General features: G+C 42.7%; 1 pseudogene; it reads right to left on the bottom strand.

Annotated features, from left to right (window-relative positions):
- Nucleotides 1–1,033: 1,033 nt before the first annotated feature.
- On the bottom strand, nt 1,034–2,784 carry LOC102904417 (rap guanine nucleotide exchange factor 5 pseudogene; annotated as a pseudogene).
- Between the last annotated feature and the right edge of the window lie 2,900 nt (nt 2,785–5,684).

Genomic DNA, 5,684 nt, shown 5'->3' with positions numbered 1-5,684 from the left:
TGTGGGGGTTCCAGCTCTCCAGTTAAGTCTTATTTTAGGCATTTCTGGGTACCTTTCAATCACTGAAAGACTGGTAAGCCCAACTGTTAAGCAATATATACTCTGCTAAATGATATATACTCTGCTTCACTCCTGCTCCCTCATGGGCTGACATTCTGCATCCTGTAGGCAGGGAGCCTGGTGGAGTTCTGCAAACACCAAGGCTGCATCAGGCACAAGAAGGCAGAAACTGGCAATTCTGTGATCTCAGTAAGTGGACATTGAGCACCCACCATCTGGGCCCCAGGTTTTTATGAAAATCATGTTGTGCTCAATGACAACAACAAAAATATATGTAAAGTACATTCCCAGAAACTGAACGCTGCCAAGTTCTTTATTAGATGAGAACCTCAGTCTACCTTGCTTACAGGAGTACATCAGTGGTACAGAAGCTAGTTTCATCTGCCTATACACTGGTAAATGATTGTGGAAGCAAAGAAGTGTGTGCCAGGCATTTCTTGTTTGCACAGCAGGCCATGCCTGCCAGGGTGATGTCCAGTTTCTAGCTGAAGAAGCCTCTCCTCCTGGGCCCTCTGGAGATGCTCTCACTGAAGATGTCTTCAGGTGTTCTCAGTCTCTTAATGGCCCATAGGCAGTCAAGTTGTGCAGGTGGAATGACAGTCCTTCCTGTTATACACACAATCTTACTGGACAACAACAACAACAACCTGGCTGCTGTATATCAAGACATGTTTTCTCTTAATGCTGCCACACCATAAGCTGAGACTTGGACTGGATTGAAATCACCATCATAAGAAAAACCCTGTTCCCAGGATGTTCTGATTCCTTTTGTCTTCTCACTGACAGCAGAGGTGGAGAGGGGGGCACTCTCCCACCTCTGGTGGATGATATCACTTCCCCAACTTGCTTTGGCTGGCTTCCCTGCACTTGTCTCATGGTATGCTGATAAAACTCAGCAATCTCTTTTCTCACAGGAAGCAACATGCTGTACAGAGACCTTCCCTTTACTCTACGTGCTGCAGTCACAGGGCAGAATGGCATGGCTCAGGCCTGGGGCTCCAGCCTGTGAGAGAGCTCGAACAGGGCCTGCTTGCTGTCGATGACATATAGGTGGTTGACATAGGACTCTTGCTGCTCCTATGGAGACATGTCACTTCCAAACTGGTTGCTTCTGCAGTGTCTCAGCGTTTGGACAGTGTCTACAATCATGTGCAGCTTTTTAAAGTTGACAAGATTATTCAAGAATGTTTTATTTCCTTCATGAATAAATGTTACATCTTTAAGCAATAAGGGCATGAAAGGGATTTTTGGCAGCTTCATCTTTTTGAATGCATCCCAGTAGGCTTTGTGGTTTAGGGAAGGATCCATTAAGCTTTCAAGTTCAGAGAAAAGTTTCTTAAACTTCCCAGGAATTTTCTCCCAGGTCTGGGACAGCCAGCTGACAGAGGCAGTGTTGAGACCCATCATGATAGCAAAGAAAGAGTTTCTGGTTCTGCTGAGTTTTACAGTGAGCAGCAATCTTGATGAACTTTTTCACCAGCTGCATGAGCTTGCCTAGCTGGCTGCAGAGCAGAATCTCCGTGGCCACCCAGAGCTGGACCTCGTTGCATCTCTGGAGCAGAAGGCTGAGGTTGACTGTGTGCTCCCCACTTCCCTGTCTGCTGAACATGAAGTAGATCAGCTCTTGCTCATGAATTGAGTTGAACAGACTCCAATCAAAGCTCATTAATTCCAGAGCAAGGTCCCAAGTGTTCATTCCCAAAATCATCATCGACCTTTGCTGTGATTCCTAATTTTCTGCAAAAGGATACAAAGTGTCTGCTAGATCTTTGCGGTAGACAAATATCTGACCTGATGCCTCCAGGGGTTTGGAAATGGCCAAGTCATTTGGCTGAATTTCATGCTTTTCTCCAGAGAACATGATGGCCACCAGAGCCAGATCCTCTTCAGCATGCTGTAGCTTCTCAGCCACCACCTTCAGGATTACCTGGGCTGTACTGGAAACTTTCACCTTCACATTGACATAGGAGTGCTCTGTTATATACACATGGCAAAAAAAATTTCCTCTGTTTCAGCCACAGCTCCTCTGTGCTGGAGCCAGTTCTCCTTAAGACTGAATTGATGGAAAAGGGCTTTATTCTTCCTTTGCGGTGAATATTCATCGACAGTGTGATGACGATGCATCCCAAGTATCTTCTGAAATTCTTCCAATTCTTTCTCAAGAATTGGGTATTCATAGACGTCATCCAGCACATTCCTGTATATGGTCTTTAGAAACATTTTTGAATGTTCATCTTCGTGTAGCCAGTCTTTGTACAGAGCGATCCACTGTGAAACCATATGTAAGACCTTATGCTTCCCACAAGGGACATCTGAGTTTTCTTCTTCCCCTTGATACTTCTTAGCAGAATAGTGTCTTAACAGCACCTGGCACAGGTCATCAGTTGTCATGAATACTGTATATGTGAGAAGGAAGCCATCAAGGAGCATCTCTGTTCCTTTGTGCTAGACCTCTGCCAGGTGTAAGTCATTCAAAAGATGCTCCAAGATCTTCTCCAGGGTTCCAGACACCACCATGTACCCGTCAGAGAGCAGAGAGTCCTCTGAGTCATCCTCAGTTGAAGACTGTGAGCAGCTGCTCCATTCATCATCTTCATTTTTTTCGTCAATGTATTTGAAATAAGGCACATCGAAGGTAGGCAAGGGCAGCTGGCACCCAGAGAGCACCTCGGAATCTTTCCTCTCTAGATGGGGTTCAAAGACCCGCAGGTGGGAGCTGCCCATTGTGAATGGTGCCTAACAAAGGCATCCCCTAAAGGCTAAAAGATCTTGCCATCCTTGTCCTTTCCCTGGGAACTGAGTCCATCTGGCTGCTAAGAGCTCTGCAGTCCCAGTTCTTTTCTTTTTATGAGTAAATATATATATGCATGTTTCATTTCTCTTGGAAAATCATATTATAAAACATGTGATAAACCCACAAATTTTCCTCAAAACTTTTGTCTACCAGAAATTTGATATTAAAAATAAAACACTTTGTTCACAATTTTGTTAAATTAGTTCCTCATTATAAGGCATTAATTAATGTACCTTATAAAGTCCAGTCTAGAAAACCCCCATATGCATTGCATTTGTCAAAATTAGTGCTAGAAGTGTAGATTCATCTGAAAATTGATCCTAAAAGAACAGACACACACACCAATAATAATACTCAACTATTATCCGCCTTTAAAATACTGATTCACCAGTGAAAATCTACAAATAGAAATAATGCAACAAGCATGGTCATGTACAACTAGAAAACCCTAAAAGTGTTAAGAAAATTAGTTTAGCAGTACTCAGTGCAGTAGGAAAAATACTATTCAACATGATTAGCACATTAATTATGGAAGATTCATATAGAACTACAAATACAGATTTGTAGACATACTACATGCCAGGATAACACAATTAAGAGATGACAGGAACCTCTCATGCATTTTTGCAGATTAGAATTCTTGTTTTTGAGTGACTATGAAAATGTTTTATGGAACCATTTTTGTATTGCCAGTATTGGATTTTCTAGATGTCAACAGAGTTGCAAACATTACTGTAGCTAGAGTTTTCCTGCCTGGCCCACAGTCGGGACAAATCTCTGTCACCCACCAGTCCCACAGCCAATCAGACCCAACCAGGTGAACACAGAGACTTATATTTCTTACAAACTGTATGGCTGTGGCAGGTTTCTTGCTGAATGTTCTTATATCTTAAATTAATCCATTTTTATAAATCTATACCTTGCCACATGGCTCGTAGCTTACAAGTGTCTTCACATACCGCTTGTCATGGTGGAAGCTGGCAGTGACTCCCTCCACCTTCCTGTTTTCTCTGTTCTCCTCTCTGTTAGTCCTGCCTATACTTCCTGCCTGACCACTGGCCAATCAGCGTTTTATTTATTGACCAATCAGAGTAATTTGACATACAGACCATCCCACAGCACTTCCCCTTTTCTTTTCTTTTCTTTTCTTTTCTTTTCTTTTCTTTTCTTTTCTTTTCTTTTCTTTTCTTTTTTTTAAGGAAGGCTTTAACTTTTACACATCTCCAAAGCCAGCTTGGTATATTTGGGAATTTGGGCATAGCTACTTCCTGCTGGAGGGGAGTGCTGTATCTTATGGGGGCACAAAGAAAATTTTAGGATTATGGAGTAGTCCATGAGGGTGTAACATCTGAGCCAGTTGCCTTGAATCTGATCTGGATGTTGGATTATCTGGGCCATGGTGTCATTGGAGACCTTTCAGGTGGTCTTGACTGGTCAAACCTGATATATATTAATCTGGTACAAATCCATAGCCTCTGGCTTTCTGTGGAAACAAAAGCAGAGCCTCCTTTCCAAAGCAACATATCCTTAAATCCGAATTTTGAAATCAAGGTACCTTTAAAATATACATTTTGGCATAACTCAACAGCTTTTGCAATCAAATGTATTTCTTCAGTTATGAATATCAAAAAGAACATAATCCAGATTCTCTGTGTGGTAGCCATTTTTACATGGCTTATTTTTTTATATTACCTTGAGCCAATTGCTTTAAACTGCAGCATTGTAAGACTGAAACAGCACTGTGGCTGCTGGCTCCAGCCACTTGAGCTTCCCAATATGGCGGTGGTACATTTTCCGCCAACTCTGGAAGCCATCAACTCTCAGAAATAGGGGTTCTATGTTTCTATCAAAGCAGCATGTAGCCCAGAAACCTCTTTTTGTTTTGTACTAGCAAAGGCTAAATCCACCACGCAGCTTAATGTATCACTTGCAGAGGCCTCATTCCCACCAAACTGCAGGTCCAGTGCACATGCCAGAAACCTGCCATAGTAGCTCAAACATGCAGGCTGCCACTAACTTGAGAGAAACAACTAGGAACTGTTTTTAGCTCCGTTTTAGAATCTTATTTCTCAGGTTTTAGATGGAAACTTTTGCCAACACGTTGGGCACCATTTGTAGCTAGAGTTTTCCTGCCTGGCCCACAGTCAGGACAAATCTCTGTCACCTGCCAGTCCCACAGCTGCTCAGACCCAATCAAGTAAACACAGAGACTTATATTGCTTACAAACTGTATAGCCGTGGCAGGCTTCTTGCTAACTGTTCTTATATCTTAAATTAATCCATTTTTATAAATCTATACCTTGCCATGTGGCTCATGGCTTACCGGCATCTTCACATGCTGCTTGTCATGGCGGCGGCTGGCAGTGACTCCCTCCACCTTCCTGTTTTCTCTATTCTCCTCTCTGTTAGTCCTGCCTATACTTCCTGCCTGGCCACTGGCCAATCAGTGTTTTATTTATTGATCAATCAGAGCAATTTGGCATACAGACCATCCCACAGCACTTTACCTCCAAAATGATCCTGCTGACTCACTTACAAATGATTACAAGATAAAGTTTATTTTGCTGTAAGGAGCTGATATACCCTGAAAATATTAGTAGAAGGGTTCTTTCTGTCAGCTCCCTATCATGCCACTCAAGGTGCAGACAAGTTTTCAAAAAGGTTAGATACCTGGGCAAATAGGCAAGTACCAATATGCTATGCTTTTCTGCAGAGGATGCAGTCTTATCTCAGAGTTCCCTTGAACAAGAGGGTAAATGACAGGGCCAGCTTTGAGTCCTACACTAGGGTCTGGCTTACAGTTGCTTTCTCTTACTGGTTTCTGCTCTTT

The sequence above is a fragment of the Peromyscus maniculatus genome, chromosome 22, assembly GCF_049852395.1.
Source record: "Peromyscus maniculatus bairdii isolate BWxNUB_F1_BW_parent chromosome 22, HU_Pman_BW_mat_3.1, whole genome shotgun sequence".
Lineage (NCBI taxonomy): Eukaryota > Metazoa > Chordata > Mammalia > Rodentia > Cricetidae > Peromyscus > Peromyscus maniculatus.
The sequence above is the reverse complement of the archived record's forward strand: the minus strand, read 5'-3'. Positions and strand labels throughout refer to the sequence as shown.